Source organism: Euprymna scolopes, chromosome 28, assembly GCF_053919585.1.
Source record: "Euprymna scolopes isolate OS-2025 chromosome 28, ASM5391958v1, whole genome shotgun sequence".
Taxonomy (NCBI): Eukaryota; Metazoa; Mollusca; class Cephalopoda; order Sepiida; family Sepiolidae; genus Euprymna; species Euprymna scolopes.
The window spans coordinates 83,515,773-83,539,891 of NC_136509.1; the positions used below are offsets into that span (position 1 = coordinate 83,515,773).

The window sequence follows — 24,119 nt, forward strand, 5'->3', positions numbered from 1 at the left end:
TGTTTTTCCCAGTTAATTATCAGCATATGGAAGCCACAGAAAAGTTCAGGACAATACCCTGCAAATGAGAGAAATATATGAAACATTGTAATTCCGATAATACAAATAAAATACATGACATTCCCACACCGGGAATCGGACCCGGGCCGCCTGGGTGAGAGCCAGGAATCCTAACCACTAGACCATATGGGAGAATGTTGGCTTCCGATCGAACGGACATCTTCTTTACTTAATAATGCATGAGCATCACTTCATAAGAATGTTTGCTTTTCCCAGTTAATTATCAGCATATGGAAGCCACAGAAAAGTTCAGGATAATGCCCTGCAAATGAGAGAAATATATAAAACATTGTAATTCCGATAATACAAATAAAATACATGACATTCCCACACCGGGAATCGAACCCGGGCCGCCTGGGTAAGAGCCAGGAATCCTAACCACTAGACCATATGGGAGAATGTTGGCTTCCGATCGAACGGATATCTTCTTTTCTTAATAATGCATGAGCATCACTTCATAAGAATGTTTGCTTTTCCCAGTTAATTATCAGCATATGGAAGCCACAGAAAAGTTCAGGACAATGCCCTGCAAAGGAGAGAAATATATAAAACATTGTAATTCCGATAATACAAATAAAATACATGACGTTCCCACACCGGGAATCGAACCCGGGCCGCTGGGTGAGAGCCAGGAATCCTAACCACTAGACCATATGGGAGAATGTTGGCTTCCGATCGAACGGACATCTTCTTTACTTAATAATGCATGAGCATCACTTCATAAGAATGTTTGCTTTTCCCAGTTAATTATCAGCATATGGAAGCCACGGAAAAGTTCAGGACAATGCCCTGCAAATGAGAGAAATATATAAAACATTGTAATTCCGATAATACAAATAAAATACGTGACATTCCCACACCGGGAATCGAACCCGGGCAACCTGGGTGAGAGCCAGGAATCCTAACCACTAGACCATATGGGAGAATGTTGGCTTCCGATCGAACGGACATCTTCTTTACTTAATAATGCATGAGCATCACTTCATAAGAATGTTTGCTTTTCCCAGTTAATTATCAGCATATGGAAGCCACAGAAATGTTCAGGACAATGCCCTGCAAATGAGAGAAATATATAAAACATTGTAATTCCGATAATACAAATAAAATACATGACATTCCCACACCGGGAATCGAACCCGGGCCGCTGGGTTAGAGCCAGGAATCCTAACCACTAGACCATATTGGAGAATGTTGGCTTCCGATCGAACGGACATCTTCTTTACTTAATGCATGAGCATCACTTCATAAAAATGTTTGTTTTTCCCAGTTAATTATCAGCATATAGAAGCCACAGAAAAGTTCAGGACAATACCCTGCAAATGAGAGAAATATATGAAACATTGTAATTCCGATAATACAAATAAAATACATGACATTCCCACACCGGGAATCGAACCCGGGCCGCCTGGGCGAGAGCCAGGAATCCTAACCACTAGACCATATGGGAGAATGTTGGCTTCCGATCGAACGGACATCTTCTTTTCTTAATAATGCATGAGCATCACTTCATAAGAATGTTTGCTTTTCCCAGTTAATTATCAGCATATGGAAGCCACAGAAAAGTTCAGGACAATGCCCTGCAAATGAGAGAAATATATAAAACATTGTAATTCCGATAATACAAATAAAATACATGACATTCCCACAGCGGGAATCGAACCCGGGCCGCTGGGTGAGAGCCAGGAATCCTAACCACTAGACCATATGGGAGAATGTTGGCTTCCGATCGAACGGACATCTTCTTTACTTAATAATGCATGAGCACTACTTCATAAGAATGTTTGCTTTTCCCAGTTAATTATCAGCATATGGAAGCAACAGAAAAGTTAAGGACAATGCCCTGCAAATGAGAGAAATATATAAAACATTGTAATTCCGATAATACAAATAAAATACATGACATTCCCACACCGGGAATCGAACCCGGGCCACCTGGGTGAGAGCCAGGAATCCTAACCACTAGACCATAAGGGAGAATGTTGGCTTCCGATCGACCGGACATCTTCTTTACTTAATAATGCATGAGCATCAATTCATAAGAATGTTTGCTTTTCCCAGTTAATTATCAGCATATGGAAGCCACAGAAAAGTTCAGGACAATGCCCTTCAAAGGAGAGAAATATATAAAACATTGTAATTCCGATAATACAAATAAAATACATGAAGTTCCCACACCGGGAATCGAACCCGGGCCGCCTGGGTGAGAGCTAGGAATCCTAACCACTAGACCATATGGGAGAATGTTGGCTTCCGATCGAACGGACATCTTCTTTACTTAATAATGCATGAGCATCACTTCATAAGAATGTTTGCTTTTCCCAGTTAATTATCAGCATATGGAAGCCACAGAAAAGTTCAGGACAATGCCCTTCAAATGAGAGAAATATATAAAACATTGTAATTCCGATAATACAAATAAAATACATGACATTCCCACACCGGGAATCGAACCCGGGCCGCCTGGGTGAGAGCCAGGAATCCTAACCACTAGACCATATTGGAGAATGTTGTCTTCCGATCGAACGGACATCTTCTTTACTTAATAATGCATGAGCATCACTTCATAAGAATGTTTGTTTTTCCCAGTGAATTATCAGCATATGGAAGCCACAGAAAAGTTCAGGACAATACCCTGCAAATGAGAGAAATATATGAAACATTGTAATTCCGATAATACAAATAAAATACATGACATTCCCACACCGGGAATCGAACCCGGGCCGCCTGGGTGAGAGCCAGGAATCCTAATCACTAGACCATATGGGAGAATGTTGGCTTCCGATCGAACGGATATCTTCTTTACTTAATAATGCATGAGCATCACTTCATAAGAATGTTTGCTTTTCCCAGTTAACTATCAGCATATGGAAGCCACAGAAAAGTTCAGGACAATGCCCTGCAAATGAGAGAAATATATAAAACATTGTAATTCCGATAATACAAATAAAATACATGACATTCCCACACCGGGAATCGAACCCGGGCCGCTGTGTGAGAGCCAAAAAAAACTTAACCACTAGACCATATGGGAGAATGTTGGCTTCCGATCGAACGGACATCTTCTTTACTTAATAATGCATGAGCATCACTTCATAAGAATGTTTGCTTTTCCCAGTTAATTATCAGCATATGGAAGCCACAGAAAAGTTCAGGACAATGCCCTGCAAATGAGAGAAATATATAAAACATTGTAATTCCGATAATACAAATAAAATACATGACATTCCCACACCGGGAATCGAACCCGGGCCGCCTTGGTGAGAGCCAGGAATCCTAACCACTAGACCATATGGGAGAATGTTGGCTTCCGATCGAACGGACATCTTCTTTACTTAATAATGCATGAGCATCACTTCATAAGAATGTTTGCTTTTCCCAGTTAATTATCAGCATATGGAAGCCACAGAAAAGTTCAGGACAATGCCCTGCAAATGAGAGAAATATATAAAACATTGTAATTCTGATAATACAAATAAAATACATGACATTCCCACACCGGGAATCGAACCCGGGCCGCCTGGGTGAGAGCCAGGAGTCCTAACCACTAGACCATATGGGAGAATGTTGGCTTCCGATCGAACGGACATCTTCTTTACTTAATAATGCATGAGCATCACTTCATAAGAATGTTTGCTTTTCCCAGTTAATTATCAGCATATGGAAGCCACAGAAAAGTTCAGGATAATGCCCTGCAAATGAGAGAAATATATAAAACATTGTAATTCCGATAATACAAATAAAATACATGACATTCCCACACCGGGAATCGAACCCGGGCCGCTGGGTGAGAGCCAGGAATCCTAACCACTAGACCATATTGGAGAATGTTGGCTTCCGATCGAACGGACATCTTCTTTACTTAATAATGCATGAGCATCACTTCATAAGAATGTTTGTTTTTCCCAGTTAATTATCAGCATATGGAAGCCACAGAAAAGTTCAGGACAATACCCTGCAAATGAGAGAAATATATGAAACATTGTAATTCCGATAATACAAATAAAATACATGACATTCCCACACCGGGAATCGGACCCGGGCCGCCTGGGTGAGAGCCAGGAATCCTAACCACTAGACCATATGGGAGAATGTTGGCTTCCAATCGAACGGACATCTTCTTTACTTAATAATGCATGAGCATCACTTCATAAGAATGTTTGCTTTTCCCAGTTAATTATCAGCATATGGAAGCCACAGAAAAGTTCAGGATAATGCCCTGCAAATGAGAGAAATATATAAAACATTGTAATTCCGATAATACAAATAAAATACATGACATTCCCACACCGGGAATCGAACCCGGGCCGCCTGGGTAAGAGCCAGGAATCCTAACCACTAGACCATATGGGAGAATGTTGGCTTCCGATCGAACGGATATCTTCTTTACTTAATAATGCATGAGCATCACTTCATAAGAATGTTTGCTTTTCCCAGTTAATTATCAGCATATGGAAGCCACAGAAAAGTTCAGGACAATGCCCTGCAAATGAGAGAAATATATAAAACATTGAAATTCCGATAATACAAATAAAATACATGACATTCCCACACCGGGAATCGAACCCGGGCTGCCTGGGTGAGAGCCAGGAATCCTAACCACTAGACCATATGGGAGCATGTTGGCTTCCGATCGAACGGACATCTTCTTTACTTAATAATGCATGAGCATCACTTCATAAGAATGTTTGCTTTTCCCAGTTAATTATCAGCATATGGAAGCCACAGAAAAGTTCAGGACAATGCCCTGCAAAGGAGAGAAATATATAAAACATTGTAATTCCGATAATACAAATAAAATACATGACGTTCCCACACCGGGAATCGAACCCGGGCCGCTGGGTGAGAGCCAGGAATCCTAACCACTAGACCATATGGGAGAATGTTGGCTTCCGATCGAACGGACATCTTCTTTACTTAATAATGCATGAGCATCACTTCATAAGAATGTTTGCTTTTCCCAGTTAATTATCAGCATATGGAAGCCACGGAAAAGTTCAGGACAATGCCCTGCAAATGAGAGAAATATATAAAACATTGTAATTCCGATAATACAAATAAAATACGTGACATTCCCACACCGGGAATCGAACCCGGGCAACCTGGGTGAGAGCCAGGAATCCTAACCACTAGACCATATGGGAGAATGTTGGCTTCCGATCGAACGGACATCTTCTTTACTTAATAATGCATGAGCATCATTTCATAAGAATGTTTGTTTTTCCCTGTTAATTATCAGCATATGGAAGCCACAGAAATGTTCAGGACAATGCCCTGCAAATGAGAGAAATATATAAAACATTGTAATTCCGATAATACAAATAAAATACATGACATTCCCACACCGGGAATCGAACCCGGGCCGCTGGGTGAGAGCCAGGGATCCTAACCACTAGACCATATGGGAGAATGTTGGCTTCTGATCGAACGGACATCTTCTTTACTTAATAATGCATGAGCATCACTTCATAAGAATGTTTGCTTTTCCCAGTTAATTATCAGCATATGGAAGCCACAGAAAAGTTCAGGATAATGCCCTGCAAATGAGAGAAATATATAAAACATTGTAATTCCGATAATACAAATAAAATACATGACATTCCCACACCGGGAATCGAACCCGGGCCGCTGGGTGAGAGCCAGGAATCCTAACCACTAGACCATATGGGAAAATGTTGGCTTCCGATCGAACAGACATCTTCTTTACTTAATAATGCATGAGCATCACTTCATAAGAATGTTTGCTTTTCCCAGTTAATTATCAGCATATGGAAGCCACAGAAATGTTCAGGACAATGCCCTGCAAAGTAGAGAAATATATAAAACATTGTAATTCCGATAATACAAATAAAATACATGACATTCCCACACCGGGAATCGAACTCGGGCCGCTGGGTGTGAGCCAGGAAACCTAACCACTAGACCATATGGGAGAATGTTGGCTTCCGATCGAACGGACATCTTCTTTACTTAATAATGCATGAGCATCACTTCATAAGAATGTTTGCTTTTCCCAGTTAATTATCAGCATATGGAAGCCACAGAAAAGTTCAGGACAATGCCCTGCAAATGAGAGAAATATATGACACATTGTAATTCCGATAATACAAATAAAATACATGACATTCCCACACCGGGAATCGAACCCGGGCCGCCTGGGTGAGAGCCAGGAATCCTAACCACTAGACCATATGGGAGAATGTTGGCTTCCGATCGAACGGACATCTTCTTTACTTAATAATGCATGAGCATCACTTCATAAGAATGTTTGCTTTTCCCAGTTAATTATCAGCATATGGAAGCCACAGAAAAGTTCAGGATAATGCCCTGCAAATGAGAGAAATATATAAAACATTGTAATTCCGATAATACAAATAAAATACATGACATTCCCACACCGGGAATCGAACCCGGGCCGCTGGGTGAGAGCCAGGAATCCTAACCACTAGACCATATGGGAGAATGTTGGCTTCCGATCGAACGGACATCTTCTTTACTTAATAATGCATGAGCATCACCTCATAAGAATGTTTGTTTTTCCCAGTTAATTATCAGCATATGGAAGCCACAGAAAAGTTCAGGACAATGCCCTGCAAAGGAGAGAAATATATAAAACATTGTAATTCCGATAATACAAATAAAATACATGACATTCCCACACCGGGAATCGAACCCGGGCCGCCTGGGTGATAGCTAGGAATCCTAACCACTAGACCATATGGGAGAATGTTGGCTTCCGATCGAACGGATATCTTCTTTACTTAATAATGCATGAGCATCACTTCATAAGAATGTTTGCTTTTCCCAGTTAATTATCAGCATATGGAAGCCACAGAAAAGTTCAGGACAATGCCCTGCAAATGAGAGAAATATATAAAACATTGTAATTCCGATAATACAAATAAAATACATGACATTCCCACACCGGGAGTCGAACCCGGGCCGCCTGGGTGAGAGCCAGGAATCCTAACCACTAGACCATATCGGAGAATGTTGGCTCCCGATCGAACGGACATCTTCTTTACTTAATAATGCATGAGCATCACTTCATAAGAATGTTTGCTTTTCCCAGTTAATTATCAGCATATGGAAGCCACAGAAAAGTTCAGGATAATGCCCTGCAAATGAGAGAAATATATAAAACATTGTAATTCCGATAATACAAATAAAATACATGACATTCCCACACCGGGAATCGAACCCGGGCCGCTGGGTGAGAGCCAGGAATCCTAACCACTAGACCATATGGGAGAATGTTGGCTTCCGATCGAACGGACATCTTCTTTACTTAATAATGCATGAACATCACTTCATAAGAATGTTTGCTTTTCCCAGTTAATTATCAGCATATGGAAGCCACAGAAAAGTTCAGGACAATGCCCTGCAAATGAGAGAAATATATAAAACATTGTAATTCCGATAATACAAATAAAATACATGACATTCCCACACCGGGAATCGAACCCGGGCCGCCTGGGTGAGAGCCAGGAATCCTAACCACTAGACCATATGGGAGAATGTTGGCTTCCGATCGAACGGATATCTTCTTTACTTAATAATGCATGAGCATCACTTCATAAGAATGTTGGCTTTTCCCAGTTAATTATCAGCATATGGAAGCCACAGAAAAGTTCAGGACAATGCCCTGCAAATGAGAGAAATATATAAAACATTGTAATTCCGATAATACAAATAAAATACATGACATTCCCACACCGGGAATCGAACCCGGGCCGCCTGGGTGAGAGCCAGGAATCCCAACCACTAGACCATATGGGAGAATATTGGCTTCCGATCGAACGGACAAGTTCTTTACTTAATAATGCATGAGCATCACTTCATAAGAATGTTTGCTTTTCCCAGTTAATTATCAGCATATGGAAGCCACAGAAAAGTTCAGGACAATGCCCTGCAAATGAGAGAAATATATAAAACATTGTAATTCCGATAATACAAATAAAATACATGACATTCCCACACCGGGAATCGAACCCGGGCCGCCTGGGTGAGAGCCAGGAATCCTAACCACTAGACCATATGGGAGAATGTTGGCTTCCGATCGAACGGACATCTTCTTTACTTAATAATGCATGAGCATCACTTCATAAGAATGTTTGCTTTTCCCAGTTAATTATCAGCATATGGAAGCAACAGAAAAGTTCAGGACAATGCCCTGCAAATGAGAGAAATATATAAAACATTGTAATTCCGATAATACAAATAAAATACATGACATTCCCACACCGGGAATCGAACCCGGGCCGCCTGGGTGAGAGCCAGGAATCCTAACCACTAGACCATATGGGAGAATGTTGGCTTCCGATCGAACGGACATCTTCTTTACTTAATAATGCATGAGCATCACTTCATAAGAATGTTTGCTTTTCCCAGTTAATTATCAGCATATGGAAGCCACAGAAAAGTTCAGGACAATGCCCTGCAAATGAGAGAAATATATAAAACATTGTAATTCCGATAATACAAATAAAATACATGACATTCCCACACCGGGAATCGAACCCGGGCCGCCTAGGTGAGAGCCAGGAATCCTAACCACTAGACCATATGGGAGAATGTTGGCTTTCGATCGAACGGACATCTTCTTTACTTAATAATGCATGAGCATCACTTCATAAGAATGTTTGCTTTTCCCAGTTAATTATCAGCATATGGAAGCCACAGAAAAGTTCAGGACAATGCCCTGCAAATGAGAGAAATATATAAAACATTGTAATTCCGATAATACAAATAAAATACATGACATTCCCACACCGGGAATCGAACCCGGGCCGCCTGGGTGAGAGCCAGGAATCCTAACCACTAGACCATAGACTCTCAACCTGGGGGCCATGGCCCCCAAGGGGGCCATGGCAATAATTTAGGGGGGCCATGGTGGAATTTTCTTTTTTAATTGATTAAGTTTACAATAAAATTTTGTTACCTACATAATATTGTTACGAATGTGTGTGTACGTGTGTATGTATGTATGTGTGTATGTATGTGGGAGAGAGGTGATCGAATTATCTCAGTGTGGCCTTGGATATCAGCACGTAAACATGTGGGTATAATTGATTCTGAACCATACTGTATACTGTTTTACTTATTTTGTTCGACAATTATAAATGCGGTCGCTGTTTTCGTGTGTGAAATATTTGTGCACTTCCTTTATTATTTTCTTATTTTTTGGTATCATTTTATTCATGCTCATTCCCTACTCAGGTATTCCTGCTTTTTTTTTTTAGTGCTAATATTGATGTGACTCGCTATTCTTCTCATAATTTCAATTGGGGCAGTGCTTGTCAAAGGAGGTGTGTTCTTGCTGTAGAAAGTACATTTCAGCTTGCTAGGTTGAGTGTGAATGTTTATCATCTTTACTCTCTCTGTGTATGTTTGTGTATGACTGTGTGTGTGCTTAATGTGTGAGTCCATGGATGTATTATGTATGTGGATATTTGTGTGTTTGTCATTTTATCACTTGTCCTATTTATCTGTCCTTCATTATCATTCTTTTGTCTTATCACTTAATGTTTGTTCTGATGGTCTGTCTTCTTTATTTTCCCTAGATTTGCGATGGCTACTAGTGTTACTAAGAAGCGGAAGTACAGTGAAGAGTACATTAGCTACGGATTTACATCAATTCTCGCTGATGGCATCGAGAAACCTCAGTGTGTACTGTGCTTCAAAGTCTTGGGGAACGATTCTATGAGGCCTAGTAAGTTGAAGCATCATTTGCAGACCATCCATCCACAGTATGCTGAAAAAGACCCCGATTTTTTCAGGCGCCATGAAAGTAGTTTCGGAAAACAGAAACTGGATGCAACTGGTGCTTTCCAACAACAGACCTCAAGTGTAGTTGAGGCATCATACGAGGTTGCCCTTGAAATAGCGAAGCAAAAGAAGCCCCACACAATTGGTGAAACCTTAATTAAGCCATGTACTTTAAAGATGGTCAAGCGTGTTCTTGGAGATGCAAATGAACGTAAAATTCAACAAATTTCCTTGTCAAACGACACAGTGAAGCGGAGAATTAATGAAATGTCAGATGACATAAAGGAAAAAGTGATACAGGAGATCAAATCGTCTCCAGCTGGTATGTTTGCAATACAACTGGATGAGTCAACGGATGTGAGTTCGTGTGCACAGCTACTCGTGTTTGTTAGGTATATTTTCTTGTGTGATATCAAGGAAGAATATCTGTTATGTACACAGCTTGAGACCACCACAACAGCTGAAGATGTGATGGAAAAGCTATCTTCTTTCTTCAAAGCTAACAGGATCCCATGGGAAAATTGTTGTGGAGTCTGTACAGACGGGGCTCCAGCGATGCTGGGATCAAAATCAGGGTTCCAGAAGCGAATGCCAAGGGGGTTCATTGTATGATCCATCGTTTTGCACTGGCGTCGAAAACCCTCCCTGATGAACTTTGCAAGATCCTGGAGGCAGTGGTCAAATGCGTCAACTTTGTAAAAGCTGGAGCTCTGAACTCTCGCCTTTTCCAGAACCTCTGTAGAGACATGGATTCGGAGCATGAAGCTCTCCTCTTTTACTCCAAAGTGCGCTGGCTTTCCAAGGGCAATGTTGTGAATCGAGTGTTTGAACTTCGGGGGGAGCTAAAATTGTTATCAATAAATATCAGCATATGGAAGCCACAGAAAAGTTCAGGACAATACCCTGCAAATGAGAGAAATATATGAAACATTGTAATTCCGATAATACAAATAAAATACATGACATTCCCACACCGGAAATCGAACCCGGGCCGCCTGGGTGAGAGCCAGGCATCCTAACCACTAGACCATATGGGAGAATGTTGGCTTCCGATCGAACGGACATCTTCTTTACTTAATAATGCATGAGCATCACTTCATAAGAATGTTTGCTTTTCCCAGTTAATTATCAGCATATGGAAGCCACAGAAAAGTTCAGGATAATGCCCTGCAAATGAGAGAAATATATAAAACATTGCAATTCCGATAATACAAATAAAATACATGACATTCCCACACCGGGAATCGAACCCGGGCCGCCTGGGTGAGAGCCAGGAATCCTAACCACTAGACCATATGGGAGAATGTTGGCTTCCGATTGAACGGACATCTTTACTTAATAATGCATGAGCATCACTTCATAAGAATGTTTGTTTTTCCCAGTTAATTATCAGCATATGGAAGCCACAGAAAAGTTCAGGACAATGCCCTGCAAATGAGAGAAATATATAAAACACTAGCATTTCAGCCCGGCGTTGCCCGGGTGTTTGGATGTGTATGCTGAGCAAAAAAAAAAGAGTAAATTTTTTTTAATTTGACCCCTATTATGACCCCTTAAAATTTATAGTTTCGGGCTCAAATCACTTTATTAAATTAGATCCAGGTTCAAGTAACCTATATCTAAAATTTCAAGTGTCTAGACCCAAAATTGTCGGAGGAGTTTGGTAGAGTTCTTAAAGGTTCTTAAAGGTCAAATCGTTGAAATTTGACCCCTTAACAGCCAAATTTCTGGCTGACACCCGTCACATCGATTTTCCCAAATCTCAGTACCCGGTATTTCAAATTTCGAGTCTATAGACTAAAAATTGACAGAGTTATTGCGTAGGGAAATGTACACAGACAGACAGACAGACAGACACGTTCACTTTTATAGATATATAGATAGATAGACAGATAGATGAAACAAAAATATATACGTATACATAAATATATATGGAAACGATTTTGTGTTCATTTTAAGCTTTTTACGCAAATATTTCGCAAGTATAAATCATGTAGAATATCTGCATGAATATAATTACCCGTAATAGTTAACTAAAGGTGATCACCCTAGAAGAAAACTGAAAAAACTAATAGGGAATTAATTAAAAATGAATGTCTAAAAGAATATGCAAATTAGTTAGATCTTTTGCTAATGAATGCAATTCGATAACTCATATATAAGAAAATTGTATTTTCTTTTTAAATAAATAGAAAAATAGGGTTTTTAATATGAATATCACTACACACCAAAGGAATACGGAATTATAGGTATATAGATTGTAATTCCGATAATACAAATAATATACATGACATTCCCACACCGGGAATCGAACCCGGGCCGCCTGGGTGAGAGCCAGGAATCCTAACCACTAGACCATATTGGAGAATGTTGGCTTCCGATCGAACGGACATCTTCTTTACTTAATAATGCATGAGCATCACTTCATAAGAATGTTTGTTTTTCCCAGTTAATTATCAGCATATGGAAGCCACAGAAAAGTTCAGGACAATGCCCTGCAAATGAGAGAAATATATGAAACATTGTAATTCCGATAATACAAATAAAATACATGACATTCCCACACCGGGAATCGAACCCGGGCCGCCTGGGTGAGATCCAGGAATCCTAACCACTAGACAATATGGGAGAATTTTGGCCTCCGATCGAACGGACATCTTCTTTACTTAATAATGCATTAGCATCACTTCATAAGAATGTTTGTTTTTCCCAGTTAATTATCAGCATATGGAAGCCACAGAAAAGTTCAGGACAATGCCCTGCAAATGAGAGAAATATATAAAACATTGTAATTCCGATAATACAAATAAAATACATGACATTCCCACACCGGGAATCGAACCCGGGCTGCCTGGGTGAGAGCCAGGAATCCTAACCACTAGACCATATGGGAGAATGTTGGCTTCCGATCGAACGGACATCTTCTTTACTTAATAATGCATGAGCATCACTTCATAAGAATGTTTGCTTTTCCCAGTTAATTATCAGCATATGGAAGCCACAGAAAAGTTCAGGACAATGCCCTGCAAATGAGAGAAATATATAAAACATTGTAATTCCGATAATACAAATAAAATACATGACATTCCCACACCGGGAATCGAACCCGGGCCGCCTGGGTGAGAGCTAGGAATCCTAACCACTAGACCATATTGGAGAATGTTGGCTTCCGATCGAACGGACATCTTCTTTACTTAATAATGCATGAGCATCACTTCATAAGAATGTTTGTTTTTCCCAGTTAATTATCAGCATATGGAAGCCACAGAAAAGTTCAGGACAATACCCTGCAAATGAGAGAAATATATGAAACATTGTAATTCCGATAATACAAATAAAATACATGACATTCCCACACCGGAAATCGAACCCGGGCCGCCTGGGTGAGAGCCAGGCATCCTAACCACTAGACCATATGGGAGAATGTTGGCTTCCGATCGAACGGACATCTTCTTTACTTAATAATGCATGAGCATCACTTCATAAGAATGTTTGCTTTTCCCAGTTAATTATCAGCATATGGAAGCCACAGAAAAGTTCAGGATAATGCCCTGCAAATGAGAGAAATATATAAAACATTGCAATTCCGATAATACAAATAAAATACATGACATTCCCACACCGGGAATCGAACCCGGGCCGCCTGGGTGAGAGCCAGGAATCCTAACCACTAGACCATATGGGAGAATGTTGGCTTCCGATCGAACGGACATCTTTACTTAATAATGCATGAGCATCACTTCATAAGAATGTTTGTTTTTCCCAGTTAATTATCAGCATATGGAAGCCACAGAAAAGTTCAGGACAATGCCCTGCAAATGAGAGAAATATATAAAACACTAGCATTTCACCCCGGCGTTGCCCGGGTGTTTGGATGTGTATGCTGAGCAAAAAAAAAAGAGTAAATTTTTTTTAATGTGACCCCTATTATGACCCCTTAAAATTTATAGTTTCGGGCTCAAATCACTTTATTAAATTAGATCCAGGTTCAAGGAACCTATATCTAAAATTTCAAGTGTCTAGACCCAAAATTGTCGGAGGAGTTTTGTAGAGTTCTTAAAGGTCAAATCGTTGAAATTTGACCCCTTAACAGCCAAATTTCTGGCTGACACCCGTCACATCGATTTTCCCAAATCTCAGTACCCGGTATTTTAAATTTCGAGTCTATAGACTAAAAATTGACAGAGTTATTGCGTAGGGAAATGTACACAGACAGACAGACAGACAGACAGACACGTTCACTTTTATAGATATATAGATAGATAGACAGATAGATGAAACAAAAATATATACGTATACATAAATATATATGGAAACGATTTTGTGTTCATTTTAAGCTTTTTACGCAAATATTTCGCAAGTATAAATCATGTAGAATATCTGCATGAATATAATTACCCGTAATAGTTAACTAAAGGTGATCACCCTAGAAGAAAACTGAAAAAACTAATAGGGAATTAATTAAAAATGAATGTCTAAAAGAATATGCAAATTAGTTAGATCTTTTGCTAATGAATGCAATTCGATAACTCATATATAAGAAAATTGTATTTTCTTTTTAAATAAATAGAAAAATAGGGTTTTTAATATGAATATCACTACACACCAAAGGAATACGGAATTATAGGTATATAGATTGTAATTCCGATAATACAAATAATATACATGACATTCCCACACCGGGAATCGAACCCGGGCCGCCTGGGTGAGAGCCAGGAATCCTAACCACTAGACCATATTGGAGAATGTTGGCTTCCGATCGAACGGACATCTTCTTTACTTAATAATGCATGAGCATCACTTCATAAGAATGTTTGTTTTTCCCAGTTAATTATCAGCATATGGAAGCCACAGAAAAGTTCAGGACAATGCCGTGCAAATGAGAGAAATATATAAAACATTGTAATTCCGATAATACAAATAAAATACATGACATTCCCACACCGGGAATCGAACCCGGGCCTCCTGGGTGAGAGCCAGGAATCCTAACCACTAGACCATATGGGAGAATGTTGGCTTCCGATCGAACGGACATCTTCTTTACTTTATAATGCATTAGCATCACTTCATAAGAATGTTTGTTTTTCCCAGTTAATTATCAGCATATGGAAGCAACAGAAAAGTTCAGGACAATGCCCTGCAAATGAGAGAAATATATAAAACATTGTAATTCCGATAATACAAATAAAATACATGACATTCCCACACCGGGAATCGAACCCGGGCCGCCTGGGTGAGAGCCAGGAATCCTAACCACTAGACCATATGGGAGAATGTTGGCTTCCGATCGAACGGATATCTTCTTTACTTAATAATGCATGAGCTTCACTTCATAAGAATGTTTGCTTTTCCCAGTTGATTATCAGCATATGGAAGCCACAGAGACGTTCAGGACAATGCCCTGCAAATGAGAGAAATATATAAAACATTGTAATTCCGATAATACAAATAAAATACATGACATTCCCACACCGGGAATCGAACCCGGGCCGCCTGGGTGAGAGCCAGGAATCCTAACCACTAGACCATATGGGAGAATGTTGGCTTCCGATCGAACGGACATCTTCTGTACTTAATAATGCATAAGCATCACTTCATAAGAATGTTTGCTTTTCCCAGTTAATTATCAGCATATGGAAGCCACAGAAAAGTTCAGGACAATGCCCTGCAAATGCGAGAAATATATAAAACATTGTAATTCCGATAATACAAATAAAATACATGACATTCCCACACCGGGAATCGAACCCGGGCCGCCTGGGTGAGAGCCAGGAATCCTAACCACTAGACCATATGGGAGAATGTTGGCTTCCGATCGAACGGACATCTTCTTTACTTAATAATGCATGAGCATCACTTCAAAAGAATGTTTGCTTTTCCCAGTTTATTATCAGCAAATGGAAGCCACAGAAAAGTTCAGGACAATGCCCTGCAAAGGAGAGAAATATATAAAACATTGTAATTCCGATAATACAAATAAAATACATGACATTCCCACACCGGGAATCGAACCCGGTCCGCCTGGGTGAGAGCCAGGAATCATAACCACAAGACCATATGGGAGAATGTTGGCTTCCGATCGAACGGACATCTTCTTTACTTAATAATGCATGAGCATCACTTCATAAGAATGTTTGCTTTTCCCAGTTAATTATCAGAAAATGGAAGCCACAGAAAAGTTAAGGACAATGCCCTGCAAATGAGAGAAATATATAAAACATTGTAATTCCGATAATACAAATAAAATACATGACATTCCCACACAGGGAATCGAACCCGGGCCGCTGGGTGAGAGCCAGGAATCCTAACCACTAGACCATATGGGAGAATGTTGGCTTCCGATCGAACGGACATCTTCTTTACTTAATAATGCATGAGCATCACTTCATAAGAATGTTTGTTTTTCCCAGTTAATTATCAGCATATGGAAGCCACAGAAAAGTTCAGGACAATGCCCTGCAAATGAGAGAAATATATAAAACATTGTAATTCCGATAATACAGATAAAATACATGACATTCCCACACCGGGAATCGAACCCGGGCCGCTGGGTGAGAGCCAGGAATCCTAACCACTAGACCATATGGGAGAATGTTGGCTTCCGATCGAACGGACATCTTTTTTACTTAATAATGCATGAGCATCACTTCATAAGAATGTTTGCTTTTCCCAGTTAATTATCAGCATATGGAAGCCACAGAAAAGTTCAGGACAATGCCGTGCAAATGAGAGAAATATATAAAACATTGTAATTCCGATAATACAAATAAAATACATGACATTCCCACACCGGGAATCGAACCCGGGCCGCCTGGGTGAGAGCCAGGAATCCTAACCACTAGACCATATGGGAGAATGTTGGCTTCCGATCGAACGGACATCTTCTTTACTTAATAATGCATGAGCATCACTTCATAAGAATGTTTGCTTTTCCCAGTTAATTATCAGCATATGGAAGCCACAGAAATGTTCAGGACAATGCCCTGCAAATGAGAGAAATATATAAAACATTGTAATTCGGATAATACAAATAAAATACATGACATTCCCACACCGGGAATCGAACCCGGGCCGCCTGGGTGAGAGCCAGGAATCCTAACCACTAGACCATATGGGAGAATGTTGGCTTCCGATCGAACGGACATCTTCTTTACTTAATAATGCATGAGCATCACTTCATAAGAATGTTTGCTTTTCCCAGTTAATTATCAGCATATGGAAGCCACAGAAAAGTTCAGGACAATGCCCTGCAAATGAGACAAATATATAAGACATTGTAATTCCGATAATACAAATAAAATACATGACATTCCCACACCGGGAATCGAACCCGGGCCGCCTGGGTGAGAGCCAGGAATCCTAACCACTAGACCATATGGGAGAATGTTGGCTTCCGATCGAACGGAGATCTTCTTTACTTAATAATGCATGAGCATCACTTCATAAGAATGTTTGCTTTTCCCAGTTAATTATCAGCATATGGAAGCCACAGAAATGTTCAGGACAATGCCCTGCAAATGAGAGAAATATATAAAACATTGTAATTCCGATAATACAAATAAAATACATGACATTCCCACACCGGGAATCGAACCCGGGCCGCTGGGTGAGAGCCAGGAATCCTAACACCTAGACCATATTGGAGAATGTTGGCTTCCGATCGAACGGACATCTTCTTTACTTAATAATGCATGAGCATCACTTCATAAGAATGTTTGTTTTTCCCAGTTAATTATCAGCATATGGAAGCCACAGAAAAGTTCAGGACAATACCCTGCAAATGAGAGAAATATATGAAACATTGTAATTCCGATAATACAAATAAAATACATGACATTCCCACACCGGGAATCGAACCCGGGCCGCCTGGGTGAGAGCCAGGAATCCTAACCACTAGACCATATGGGAGAATGTTGACTTCCGATCGAACGGACATCTTCTTTACTTAATAATGCATGAGCATCACTTCATAAGAATGTTTGTTTTTCCCAGTTAATTATCAGCATATGGAAGCCACAGAAAAGTTCAGGACAATACCCTGCAAATGAGAAAAATATATGAAACATTGTAATTCCGATAATACAAATAAAATACATGACATTCCCACACCGGGAATCGAACCCGGGCCGCCTGGGTGAGAGCCATGAATCCTAACCACTAGACCATATGGGAGAATGTTGGCTTCCCATCGAACGGACATCTTCTTTACTTAATAATGCATGAGCATCACTTCATAAGAATGTTTGCTTTTCCCAGTTAATTATCAGCATATGGAAGCCACAGAAAAGTTCAGGACAATACCCTGCAAATGAGAGAAATATATAAAACATTGTAATTCCGATAATACAAATAAAATGCATGACATTCCACCACCGGGAATCGAACCAGGGCCGCCTTGGTGAGAGCCAGGAATCCTAACCACTAGACCATATGGGAGAAGGTTGGCTTCCGATCGAACGGACATCTTCTTTACTTAATAATGCATGAGCATCACTTCATAAGAATGTTTGCAGTTCCCAGTTAATTATCAGCATATGGAAGCCACAGAAAAGTTCAGGACAATACCCTGCAAATGAGAGAAATATATGAAACATTGTAATTCCGATAATACAAATAAAATACATGACATTCCCACACCGGGAATCGAACCCGGGCCGCCTGGGTGAGAGCCAGGCATCCTAACCACTAGACCATATGGGAGAATGTTGGCTTCCGATCGAACGGACATCTTTACTTAATAATGCATGAGCATCACTTCATAAGAATGTTTGTTTTTCCCAGTTAATTATCAGCATATGGAAGCCACAGAAAAGTTCAGGACAATGCCCTGCAAATGAGAGAAATATATAAAACACTAGCATTTCACCCCGGCGTTGCCCGGGTGTTTGGATGTGTATGCTGAGCAAAAAAAAAAGAGTAAATTTTTTTTAATGTGACCCCTATTATGACCCCTTAAAATTTTTAGTTTCGGGCTCAAATCACTTTATTAAATTAGATCCAGGTTCAAGGAACCTATATCTAAAATTTCAAGTGTCTAGACCCAAAATTGTCGGAGGAGTTTTGTAGAGTTCTTAAAGGTCAAATCGTTGAAATTTGACCCCTTAACAGCCAAATTTCTGGCTGACACCCGTCACATCGATTTTCCCAAATCTCAGTACCCGGTATTTTAAATTTCGAGTCTATAGACTAAAAATTGACAGAGTTATTGCGTAGGGAAATGTACACAGACAGACAGACAGACAGACAGACACGTTCACTTTTATAGATATATAGATAGATAGACAGATAGATGAAACAAAAATATATACGTATACATAAATATATATGGAAACGATTTTGTGTTCATTTTAAGCTTTTTACGCAAATATTTCGCAAGTATAAATCATGTAGAATATCTGCATGAATATAATTACCCGTAATAGTTAACTAAAGGTGATCACCCTAGAAGAAAACTGAAAAAACTAATAGGGAATTAATTAAAAATGAATGTCTAAAAGAATATGCAAATTAGTTAGATCTTTTGCTAATGAATGCAATTCGATAACTCATATATAAGAAAATTGTATTTTCTTTTTAAATAAATAGAAAAATAGGGTTTTTAATATGAATATCACTACACACCAAAGGAATACGGAATTATAGGTATATAGATTGTAATTCCGATAATACAAATAATATACATGACATTCCCACACCGGGAATCGAACCCGGGCCGCCTGGGTGAGAGCCAGGAATCCTAACCACTAGACCATATTGGAGAATGTTGGCTTCCGATCGAACGGACATCTTCTTTACTTAATAATGCATGAGCATCACTTCATAAGAATGTTTGTTTTTCCCAGTTAATTATCAGCATATGGAAGCCACAGAAAAGTTCAGGACAATGCCCTGCAAATGAGAGAAATATATAAAACATTGTAATTCCGATAATACAAATAAAATACATGACATTCCCACACCGGGAATCGAACCCGGGCCGCCTGGGTGAGAGCCAGGAATCCTAACCACTAGACCATATGGGAGAATGTTGGCTTCCGATCGAACGGACATCTTCTTTACTTTATAATGCATTAGCATCACTTCATAAGAATGTTTGTTTTTCCCAGTTAATTATCAGCATATGGAAGCAACAGAAAAGTTCAGGACAATGCCCTGCAAATGAGAGAAATATATAAAACATTGTAATTCCGATAATACAAATAAAATACATGACATTCCCACACCGGGAATCGAACCCGGGCCGCCTGGGTGAGAGCCAGGAATCCTAACCACTAGACCATATGGGAGAATGTTGGCTTCCGATCGAACGGATATCTTCTTTACTTAATAATGCATGAGCATAACTTCATAAGAATGTTTGCTTTTCCCAGTTGATTATCAGCATATGGAAGCCACAGAGACGTTCAGGACAATGCCCTGCAAATGAGAGAAATATATAAAACATTGTAATTCCGATAATACAAATAAAATACATGACATTCCCACACCGGGAATCGAACCCGGGCCGCCTGGGTGAGAGCCAGGAATCCTAACCACTAGACCATATGGGAGAATGTTGGCTTCCGATCGAACGGACATCTTCTGTACTTAATAATGCATGAGCATCACTTCATAAGAATGTTTGCTTTTCCCAGTTAATTATCAGAAAATGGAAGCCACAGAAAAGTTAAGGACAATGCCCTGCAAATGAGAGAAATATATAAAACATTGTAATTCCGATAATACAAATAAAATACATGACATTCCCACACAGGAAATCGAACCCGGGCCGCTGGGTGAGAGCCAGGAATCCTAACCACTAGACCATATGGGAGAATGTTGGCTTCCGATCGAACGGACATCTTCTTTACTTAATAATGCATGAGCATCACTTCATAAGAATGTTTGTTTTTCCCAGTTAATTATCAGCATATGGAAGCCACAGAAAAGTTCAGGACAATGCCCTGCAAATGAGAGAAATATATAAAACATTGTAATTCCGATAATACAGATAAAATACATGACATTCCCACACCGGGAATCGAACCCGGGCCGCTGGGTGAGAGCCAGGAATCCTAACCACTAGACCATATGGGAGAATGTTGGCTTCCGATCGAACGGACATCTTTTTTACTTAATAATGCATGAGCATCACTTCATAAGAATGTTTGCTTTTCCCAGTTAATTATCAGCATATGGAAGCCACAGAAAAGTTCAGGACAATGCCGTGCAAATGAGAGAAATATATAAAACATTGTAATTCCGATAATACAAATAAAATACATGACATTCCCACACCGGGAATCGAACCCGGGCCGCCTGGGTGAGAGCCAGGAATCCTAACCACTAGACCATATGGGAAAATGTTGGCTTCCGATCGAACGGACATCTTCTTTACTTAATAATGCATGAGCATCACTTCATAAGAATGTTTGCTTTTCTCAGTTAATTATCAGCATATGGAAGCCACAGAAATGTTCAGGACAATGCCCTGCAAATGAGAGAAATATATAAAACATTGTAATTCGGATAATACAAATAAAATACATGACATTCCCACACCGGGAATCGAACCCGGGCCGCCTGGGTGAGAGCCAGGAATCCTAACCACTAGACCATATGGGAGAATGTTGGCTTCCGATCGAACGGACATCTTCTTTACTTAATAATGCATGAGCATCACTTCATAAGAATGTTTGCTTTTCCCAGTTAATTATCAGCATATGGAAGCCACAGAAAAGTTCAGGACAATGCCCTGCAAATGAGAGAAATATATAAGACATTGTAATTCCGATAATACAAATAAAATACATGACATTCCCACACCGGGAATCGAACCCGGGCCGCCTGGGTGAGAGCCAGGAATCCTAACCACTAGACCATATGGGAGAATGTTGGCTTCCGATCGAACGGAGATCTTCTTTACTTAATAATGCATGAGCATCACTTCATAAGAATGTTTGCTTTTCCCAGTTAATTATCAGCATATGGAAGCCACAGAAATGTTCAGGACAATGCCCTGCAAATGAGAGAAATATATAAAACATTGTAATTCCGATAATACAAATAAAATACATGACATTCCCACACCGGGAATCGAACCCGGGCCGCTGGGTGAGAGCCAGGAATCCTAACACCTAGACCATATTGGAGAATGTTGGCTTCCGATCGAACGGACATCTTCTTTACTTAATAATGCATGAGCATCACTTCATAAGAATGTTTGTTTTTCCCAGTTAATTATCAGCATATGGAAGCCACAGAAAAGTTCAGGACAATACCCTGCAAATGAGAGAAATATATGAAACATTGTAATTCCGATAATACAAATAAAATACATGACATTCCCACACCGGGAATCGAACCCGGGCCGCCTGGATGAGAGCCAGGAATCCTAACCACTAGACCATATGGGAGAATGTTGACTTCCGATCGAACGGACATCTTCTTTACTTAATAATGCATGAGCATCACTTCATAAGAATGTTTGTTTTTCCCAGTTAATTATCAGCATATGGAAGCCACAGAAAAGTTCAGGACAATACCCTGCAAATGAGAGAAATATATGAAACATTGTAATTCCGATAATACAAATAAAATACATGACATTCCCACACCGAAAATCGAACCCGGGCCGCCTGGGTGAGAGCCATGAATCCTAACCACTAGACCATATGGGAGAATGTTGGCTTCCCATCGAACGGACATCTTCTTTACTTAATAATGCATGAGCATCACTTCATAAGAATGTTTGCTTTTCCCAGTTAATTATCAGCATATGGAAGCCACAGAAAAGTTCAGGACAATACCCTGCAAATGAGAGAAATATATAAAACATTGTAATTCCGATAATACAAATAAAATGCATGACATTCCACCACCGGGAATCGAACCAGGGCCGCCTTGGTGAGAGCCAGGAATCCTAACCACTAGACCATATGGGAGAAGGTTGGCTTCCGATCGAACGGACATCTTCTTTACTTAATAATGCATGAGCATCACTTCATAAGAATGTTTGCAGTTCCCAGTTAATTATCAGCATATGGAAGCCACAGAAAAGTTCAGGACAATACCCTGCAAATGAGAGAAATATATGAAACATTGTAATTCCGATAATACAAATAAAATACATGACATTCCCACACCGGGAATCGAACCCGGGCCGCCTGGGTGAGAGCCACGAATCCTAACCACTAGACCATATGGGAGAATGTTGGCTTCCGATCGAACGGACATCTTCCGTTCTTAATAATGCATGAGCATCATTTCATAAGAATGTTTGCTTTTCCCAGTTAATTATCAGCATATGGAAGCCACAGAGACGTTCAGGACAATGCCCTGCAAATGAGAGAAATATATAAAACATTGTAATTCCTATAATACAAATAAGATACATGACATTCCCACACCGGGAATCGAACCCGGGCCGCCTGGGTGAGAGCCAGGAATCCTAACCACTAGACCATATGGGAGAATGTTGGCTTCCGATCGAACGGACATCTTCTTTACTAAATAATGCATGAGCATCACTTCATAAGAATGTTTGCTTTTCCCAGTTGATTATCAGCATATGGAAGCCAGAGAGACGTTCAGGACAATGCCCTGCAAATGAGAGAAATATATAAAACATTGTAATTCCGATAATACAAATAAAATACATGACATTCCCACACCGGGAATCGAACCCGGGCCGCCTGGGTGAGAGCCAGGAATCCTAACCACTAGACCATATGGGAGAATGTTGGCTTCAGATCGAACGGACATCTTCTGTACTTAATAATGCATAAGCATCACTTCATAAGAATGTTTGCTTTTCCCAGTTAATTATCAGCATATGGAAGCCACAGAAAAGTTCAGGACAATGCCCTGCAAATGAGAGAAATATATAAAACATTGTAATTCCGATAATACAAATAAAATACATGACATTCCCACACCGGGAATCGAACCCGGGCCGCCTGGGTGAGAGCCAGGAATCCTAACCACTAGACCATATGGGAGAATGTTGGCTTCCGATCGAACGGACATCTTCTTTACTTAATAATGCATGAGCATCACTTCAAAAGAATGTTTGCTTTTCCCAGTTAATTATCAGCATATGGAAGCCACAGAAAAGTTCAGGACAATGCCGTGCAAATGAGAGAAATATATAAAACTTTGTAATTCCGATAATACAAATAAAATACATGACATTCCCACACCGGGAATCGAACCCGGGCCGCCTGGGTGAGAGCCAGGAATCCTAACCACTAGACCATATGGGAGAATGTTGGCTTCACATCGAACGGACATCTTCTTTACTTAATAATGCATGA

At 40.0% G+C, this 24,119-nt stretch overlaps 67 non-coding genes across 67 annotated transcripts; all 67 read right to left on the minus strand.

The window, feature by feature from the left end:
- Positions 1-120: 120 nt before the first annotated feature.
- Trnae-cuc (transfer RNA glutamic acid (anticodon CUC)) lies at positions 121-192 on the minus strand. The gene has a single exon. It is a non-coding gene; the product is annotated as a tRNA-Glu (tRNA).
- Positions 193-384: 192 nt separating this feature from the next.
- Trnak-cuu (transfer RNA lysine (anticodon CUU)) lies at positions 385-456 on the minus strand. Its single transcript has one exon. It is a non-coding gene; the product is annotated as a tRNA-Lys (tRNA).
- A 192-nt stretch (positions 457-648) lies between these two features.
- Trnae-cuc (transfer RNA glutamic acid (anticodon CUC)) lies at positions 649-719 on the minus strand. The gene has a single exon. It is a non-coding gene; the product is annotated as a tRNA-Glu (tRNA).
- A 192-nt stretch (positions 720-911) lies between these two features.
- Trnae-cuc (transfer RNA glutamic acid (anticodon CUC)) lies at positions 912-983 on the minus strand. Its single transcript has one exon. It is a non-coding gene; the product is annotated as a tRNA-Glu (tRNA).
- Positions 984-1,435: 452 nt separating this feature from the next.
- On the minus strand, positions 1,436-1,507 carry Trnae-cuc (transfer RNA glutamic acid (anticodon CUC)). Its single transcript has one exon. It is a non-coding gene; the product is annotated as a tRNA-Glu (tRNA).
- A 192-nt stretch (positions 1,508-1,699) lies between these two features.
- Trnae-cuc (transfer RNA glutamic acid (anticodon CUC)) lies at positions 1,700-1,770 on the minus strand. Its single transcript has one exon. It is a non-coding gene; the product is annotated as a tRNA-Glu (tRNA).
- Positions 1,771-1,962: 192 nt separating this feature from the next.
- On the minus strand, positions 1,963-2,034 carry Trnae-cuc (transfer RNA glutamic acid (anticodon CUC)). Its single transcript has one exon. It is a non-coding gene; the product is annotated as a tRNA-Glu (tRNA).
- Positions 2,035-2,226: 192 nt separating this feature from the next.
- Trnae-cuc (transfer RNA glutamic acid (anticodon CUC)) lies at positions 2,227-2,298 on the minus strand. Its single transcript has one exon. It is a non-coding gene; the product is annotated as a tRNA-Glu (tRNA).
- Positions 2,299-2,490: 192 nt separating this feature from the next.
- Trnae-cuc (transfer RNA glutamic acid (anticodon CUC)) lies at positions 2,491-2,562 on the minus strand. The gene has a single exon. It is a non-coding gene; the product is annotated as a tRNA-Glu (tRNA).
- Positions 2,563-2,754: 192 nt separating this feature from the next.
- On the minus strand, positions 2,755-2,826 carry Trnae-cuc (transfer RNA glutamic acid (anticodon CUC)). Its single transcript has one exon. It is a non-coding gene; the product is annotated as a tRNA-Glu (tRNA).
- Positions 2,827-3,283: 457 nt separating this feature from the next.
- Positions 3,284-3,355, minus strand: Trnae-cuc (transfer RNA glutamic acid (anticodon CUC)). Its single transcript has one exon. It is a non-coding gene; the product is annotated as a tRNA-Glu (tRNA).
- Positions 3,356-3,547: 192 nt separating this feature from the next.
- On the minus strand, positions 3,548-3,619 carry Trnae-cuc (transfer RNA glutamic acid (anticodon CUC)). Its single transcript has one exon. It is a non-coding gene; the product is annotated as a tRNA-Glu (tRNA).
- Positions 3,620-3,811: 192 nt separating this feature from the next.
- Positions 3,812-3,882, minus strand: Trnae-cuc (transfer RNA glutamic acid (anticodon CUC)). Its single transcript has one exon. It is a non-coding gene; the product is annotated as a tRNA-Glu (tRNA).
- A 192-nt stretch (positions 3,883-4,074) lies between these two features.
- Positions 4,075-4,146, minus strand: Trnae-cuc (transfer RNA glutamic acid (anticodon CUC)). The gene has a single exon. It is a non-coding gene; the product is annotated as a tRNA-Glu (tRNA).
- Positions 4,147-4,338: 192 nt separating this feature from the next.
- On the minus strand, positions 4,339-4,410 carry Trnak-cuu (transfer RNA lysine (anticodon CUU)). The gene has a single exon. It is a non-coding gene; the product is annotated as a tRNA-Lys (tRNA).
- Positions 4,411-4,602: 192 nt separating this feature from the next.
- On the minus strand, positions 4,603-4,674 carry Trnae-cuc (transfer RNA glutamic acid (anticodon CUC)). The gene has a single exon. It is a non-coding gene; the product is annotated as a tRNA-Glu (tRNA).
- A 192-nt stretch (positions 4,675-4,866) lies between these two features.
- On the minus strand, positions 4,867-4,937 carry Trnae-cuc (transfer RNA glutamic acid (anticodon CUC)). Its single transcript has one exon. It is a non-coding gene; the product is annotated as a tRNA-Glu (tRNA).
- A 192-nt stretch (positions 4,938-5,129) lies between these two features.
- On the minus strand, positions 5,130-5,201 carry Trnae-cuc (transfer RNA glutamic acid (anticodon CUC)). Its single transcript has one exon. It is a non-coding gene; the product is annotated as a tRNA-Glu (tRNA).
- A 192-nt stretch (positions 5,202-5,393) lies between these two features.
- Trnae-cuc (transfer RNA glutamic acid (anticodon CUC)) lies at positions 5,394-5,464 on the minus strand. Its single transcript has one exon. It is a non-coding gene; the product is annotated as a tRNA-Glu (tRNA).
- A 192-nt stretch (positions 5,465-5,656) lies between these two features.
- Positions 5,657-5,727, minus strand: Trnae-cuc (transfer RNA glutamic acid (anticodon CUC)). Its single transcript has one exon. It is a non-coding gene; the product is annotated as a tRNA-Glu (tRNA).
- Positions 5,728-6,182: 455 nt separating this feature from the next.
- Trnae-cuc (transfer RNA glutamic acid (anticodon CUC)) lies at positions 6,183-6,254 on the minus strand. The gene has a single exon. It is a non-coding gene; the product is annotated as a tRNA-Glu (tRNA).
- A 192-nt stretch (positions 6,255-6,446) lies between these two features.
- Trnae-cuc (transfer RNA glutamic acid (anticodon CUC)) lies at positions 6,447-6,517 on the minus strand. The gene has a single exon. It is a non-coding gene; the product is annotated as a tRNA-Glu (tRNA).
- Positions 6,518-6,709: 192 nt separating this feature from the next.
- Trnad-auc (transfer RNA aspartic acid (anticodon AUC)) lies at positions 6,710-6,781 on the minus strand. Its single transcript has one exon. It is a non-coding gene; the product is annotated as a tRNA-Asp (tRNA).
- A 192-nt stretch (positions 6,782-6,973) lies between these two features.
- Trnae-cuc (transfer RNA glutamic acid (anticodon CUC)) lies at positions 6,974-7,045 on the minus strand. Its single transcript has one exon. It is a non-coding gene; the product is annotated as a tRNA-Glu (tRNA).
- Positions 7,046-7,237: 192 nt separating this feature from the next.
- On the minus strand, positions 7,238-7,308 carry Trnae-cuc (transfer RNA glutamic acid (anticodon CUC)). Its single transcript has one exon. It is a non-coding gene; the product is annotated as a tRNA-Glu (tRNA).
- A 192-nt stretch (positions 7,309-7,500) lies between these two features.
- Positions 7,501-7,572, minus strand: Trnae-cuc (transfer RNA glutamic acid (anticodon CUC)). Its single transcript has one exon. It is a non-coding gene; the product is annotated as a tRNA-Glu (tRNA).
- A 192-nt stretch (positions 7,573-7,764) lies between these two features.
- Positions 7,765-7,836, minus strand: Trnae-cuc (transfer RNA glutamic acid (anticodon CUC)). Its single transcript has one exon. It is a non-coding gene; the product is annotated as a tRNA-Glu (tRNA).
- Positions 7,837-8,028: 192 nt separating this feature from the next.
- Positions 8,029-8,100, minus strand: Trnae-cuc (transfer RNA glutamic acid (anticodon CUC)). Its single transcript has one exon. It is a non-coding gene; the product is annotated as a tRNA-Glu (tRNA).
- A 192-nt stretch (positions 8,101-8,292) lies between these two features.
- On the minus strand, positions 8,293-8,364 carry Trnae-cuc (transfer RNA glutamic acid (anticodon CUC)). The gene has a single exon. It is a non-coding gene; the product is annotated as a tRNA-Glu (tRNA).
- A 192-nt stretch (positions 8,365-8,556) lies between these two features.
- Positions 8,557-8,628, minus strand: Trnae-cuc (transfer RNA glutamic acid (anticodon CUC)). Its single transcript has one exon. It is a non-coding gene; the product is annotated as a tRNA-Glu (tRNA).
- A 192-nt stretch (positions 8,629-8,820) lies between these two features.
- On the minus strand, positions 8,821-8,889 carry Trnae-cuc (transfer RNA glutamic acid (anticodon CUC)). Its single transcript has one exon. It is a non-coding gene; the product is annotated as a tRNA-Glu (tRNA).
- A 1,901-nt stretch (positions 8,890-10,790) lies between these two features.
- Trnae-cuc (transfer RNA glutamic acid (anticodon CUC)) lies at positions 10,791-10,862 on the minus strand. The gene has a single exon. It is a non-coding gene; the product is annotated as a tRNA-Glu (tRNA).
- Positions 10,863-11,054: 192 nt separating this feature from the next.
- On the minus strand, positions 11,055-11,126 carry Trnae-cuc (transfer RNA glutamic acid (anticodon CUC)). The gene has a single exon. It is a non-coding gene; the product is annotated as a tRNA-Glu (tRNA).
- A 992-nt stretch (positions 11,127-12,118) lies between these two features.
- On the minus strand, positions 12,119-12,190 carry Trnae-cuc (transfer RNA glutamic acid (anticodon CUC)). Its single transcript has one exon. It is a non-coding gene; the product is annotated as a tRNA-Glu (tRNA).
- A 192-nt stretch (positions 12,191-12,382) lies between these two features.
- Trnae-cuc (transfer RNA glutamic acid (anticodon CUC)) lies at positions 12,383-12,454 on the minus strand. Its single transcript has one exon. It is a non-coding gene; the product is annotated as a tRNA-Glu (tRNA).
- A 192-nt stretch (positions 12,455-12,646) lies between these two features.
- Trnae-cuc (transfer RNA glutamic acid (anticodon CUC)) lies at positions 12,647-12,718 on the minus strand. The gene has a single exon. It is a non-coding gene; the product is annotated as a tRNA-Glu (tRNA).
- A 192-nt stretch (positions 12,719-12,910) lies between these two features.
- Positions 12,911-12,982, minus strand: Trnae-cuc (transfer RNA glutamic acid (anticodon CUC)). The gene has a single exon. It is a non-coding gene; the product is annotated as a tRNA-Glu (tRNA).
- A 192-nt stretch (positions 12,983-13,174) lies between these two features.
- On the minus strand, positions 13,175-13,246 carry Trnae-cuc (transfer RNA glutamic acid (anticodon CUC)). Its single transcript has one exon. It is a non-coding gene; the product is annotated as a tRNA-Glu (tRNA).
- Positions 13,247-13,438: 192 nt separating this feature from the next.
- On the minus strand, positions 13,439-13,510 carry Trnae-cuc (transfer RNA glutamic acid (anticodon CUC)). The gene has a single exon. It is a non-coding gene; the product is annotated as a tRNA-Glu (tRNA).
- A 986-nt stretch (positions 13,511-14,496) lies between these two features.
- Trnae-cuc (transfer RNA glutamic acid (anticodon CUC)) lies at positions 14,497-14,568 on the minus strand. Its single transcript has one exon. It is a non-coding gene; the product is annotated as a tRNA-Glu (tRNA).
- A 192-nt stretch (positions 14,569-14,760) lies between these two features.
- Trnae-cuc (transfer RNA glutamic acid (anticodon CUC)) lies at positions 14,761-14,832 on the minus strand. Its single transcript has one exon. It is a non-coding gene; the product is annotated as a tRNA-Glu (tRNA).
- A 192-nt stretch (positions 14,833-15,024) lies between these two features.
- Trnae-cuc (transfer RNA glutamic acid (anticodon CUC)) lies at positions 15,025-15,096 on the minus strand. Its single transcript has one exon. It is a non-coding gene; the product is annotated as a tRNA-Glu (tRNA).
- A 192-nt stretch (positions 15,097-15,288) lies between these two features.
- Positions 15,289-15,360, minus strand: Trnae-cuc (transfer RNA glutamic acid (anticodon CUC)). The gene has a single exon. It is a non-coding gene; the product is annotated as a tRNA-Glu (tRNA).
- A 192-nt stretch (positions 15,361-15,552) lies between these two features.
- On the minus strand, positions 15,553-15,624 carry Trnae-cuc (transfer RNA glutamic acid (anticodon CUC)). The gene has a single exon. It is a non-coding gene; the product is annotated as a tRNA-Glu (tRNA).
- A 192-nt stretch (positions 15,625-15,816) lies between these two features.
- Positions 15,817-15,888, minus strand: Trnae-cuc (transfer RNA glutamic acid (anticodon CUC)). Its single transcript has one exon. It is a non-coding gene; the product is annotated as a tRNA-Glu (tRNA).
- Positions 15,889-16,080: 192 nt separating this feature from the next.
- On the minus strand, positions 16,081-16,151 carry Trnae-cuc (transfer RNA glutamic acid (anticodon CUC)). Its single transcript has one exon. It is a non-coding gene; the product is annotated as a tRNA-Glu (tRNA).
- Positions 16,152-16,343: 192 nt separating this feature from the next.
- On the minus strand, positions 16,344-16,414 carry Trnae-cuc (transfer RNA glutamic acid (anticodon CUC)). Its single transcript has one exon. It is a non-coding gene; the product is annotated as a tRNA-Glu (tRNA).
- Positions 16,415-16,606: 192 nt separating this feature from the next.
- Trnae-cuc (transfer RNA glutamic acid (anticodon CUC)) lies at positions 16,607-16,678 on the minus strand. Its single transcript has one exon. It is a non-coding gene; the product is annotated as a tRNA-Glu (tRNA).
- Positions 16,679-16,870: 192 nt separating this feature from the next.
- On the minus strand, positions 16,871-16,942 carry Trnae-cuc (transfer RNA glutamic acid (anticodon CUC)). The gene has a single exon. It is a non-coding gene; the product is annotated as a tRNA-Glu (tRNA).
- Positions 16,943-17,134: 192 nt separating this feature from the next.
- Trnae-cuc (transfer RNA glutamic acid (anticodon CUC)) lies at positions 17,135-17,206 on the minus strand. Its single transcript has one exon. It is a non-coding gene; the product is annotated as a tRNA-Glu (tRNA).
- A 455-nt stretch (positions 17,207-17,661) lies between these two features.
- Trnae-cuc (transfer RNA glutamic acid (anticodon CUC)) lies at positions 17,662-17,733 on the minus strand. Its single transcript has one exon. It is a non-coding gene; the product is annotated as a tRNA-Glu (tRNA).
- A 192-nt stretch (positions 17,734-17,925) lies between these two features.
- Trnae-cuc (transfer RNA glutamic acid (anticodon CUC)) lies at positions 17,926-17,997 on the minus strand. Its single transcript has one exon. It is a non-coding gene; the product is annotated as a tRNA-Glu (tRNA).
- A 456-nt stretch (positions 17,998-18,453) lies between these two features.
- Positions 18,454-18,525, minus strand: Trnae-cuc (transfer RNA glutamic acid (anticodon CUC)). The gene has a single exon. It is a non-coding gene; the product is annotated as a tRNA-Glu (tRNA).
- A 986-nt stretch (positions 18,526-19,511) lies between these two features.
- On the minus strand, positions 19,512-19,583 carry Trnae-cuc (transfer RNA glutamic acid (anticodon CUC)). Its single transcript has one exon. It is a non-coding gene; the product is annotated as a tRNA-Glu (tRNA).
- Positions 19,584-19,775: 192 nt separating this feature from the next.
- On the minus strand, positions 19,776-19,847 carry Trnae-cuc (transfer RNA glutamic acid (anticodon CUC)). Its single transcript has one exon. It is a non-coding gene; the product is annotated as a tRNA-Glu (tRNA).
- A 192-nt stretch (positions 19,848-20,039) lies between these two features.
- On the minus strand, positions 20,040-20,111 carry Trnae-cuc (transfer RNA glutamic acid (anticodon CUC)). The gene has a single exon. It is a non-coding gene; the product is annotated as a tRNA-Glu (tRNA).
- Positions 20,112-20,303: 192 nt separating this feature from the next.
- Positions 20,304-20,375, minus strand: Trnae-cuc (transfer RNA glutamic acid (anticodon CUC)). Its single transcript has one exon. It is a non-coding gene; the product is annotated as a tRNA-Glu (tRNA).
- Positions 20,376-20,830: 455 nt separating this feature from the next.
- On the minus strand, positions 20,831-20,901 carry Trnae-cuc (transfer RNA glutamic acid (anticodon CUC)). Its single transcript has one exon. It is a non-coding gene; the product is annotated as a tRNA-Glu (tRNA).
- A 192-nt stretch (positions 20,902-21,093) lies between these two features.
- On the minus strand, positions 21,094-21,165 carry Trnae-cuc (transfer RNA glutamic acid (anticodon CUC)). The gene has a single exon. It is a non-coding gene; the product is annotated as a tRNA-Glu (tRNA).
- A 192-nt stretch (positions 21,166-21,357) lies between these two features.
- Trnae-cuc (transfer RNA glutamic acid (anticodon CUC)) lies at positions 21,358-21,429 on the minus strand. Its single transcript has one exon. It is a non-coding gene; the product is annotated as a tRNA-Glu (tRNA).
- Positions 21,430-21,621: 192 nt separating this feature from the next.
- On the minus strand, positions 21,622-21,693 carry Trnae-cuc (transfer RNA glutamic acid (anticodon CUC)). Its single transcript has one exon. It is a non-coding gene; the product is annotated as a tRNA-Glu (tRNA).
- Positions 21,694-22,148: 455 nt separating this feature from the next.
- On the minus strand, positions 22,149-22,220 carry Trnae-cuc (transfer RNA glutamic acid (anticodon CUC)). The gene has a single exon. It is a non-coding gene; the product is annotated as a tRNA-Glu (tRNA).
- A 720-nt stretch (positions 22,221-22,940) lies between these two features.
- On the minus strand, positions 22,941-23,012 carry Trnae-cuc (transfer RNA glutamic acid (anticodon CUC)). Its single transcript has one exon. It is a non-coding gene; the product is annotated as a tRNA-Glu (tRNA).
- A 192-nt stretch (positions 23,013-23,204) lies between these two features.
- Positions 23,205-23,276, minus strand: Trnae-cuc (transfer RNA glutamic acid (anticodon CUC)). Its single transcript has one exon. It is a non-coding gene; the product is annotated as a tRNA-Glu (tRNA).
- A 192-nt stretch (positions 23,277-23,468) lies between these two features.
- On the minus strand, positions 23,469-23,540 carry Trnae-cuc (transfer RNA glutamic acid (anticodon CUC)). Its single transcript has one exon. It is a non-coding gene; the product is annotated as a tRNA-Glu (tRNA).
- Positions 23,541-23,732: 192 nt separating this feature from the next.
- Trnae-cuc (transfer RNA glutamic acid (anticodon CUC)) lies at positions 23,733-23,804 on the minus strand. The gene has a single exon. It is a non-coding gene; the product is annotated as a tRNA-Glu (tRNA).
- Positions 23,805-23,996: 192 nt separating this feature from the next.
- Trnae-cuc (transfer RNA glutamic acid (anticodon CUC)) lies at positions 23,997-24,068 on the minus strand. The gene has a single exon. It is a non-coding gene; the product is annotated as a tRNA-Glu (tRNA).
- Between the last annotated feature and the right edge of the window lie 51 nt (positions 24,069-24,119).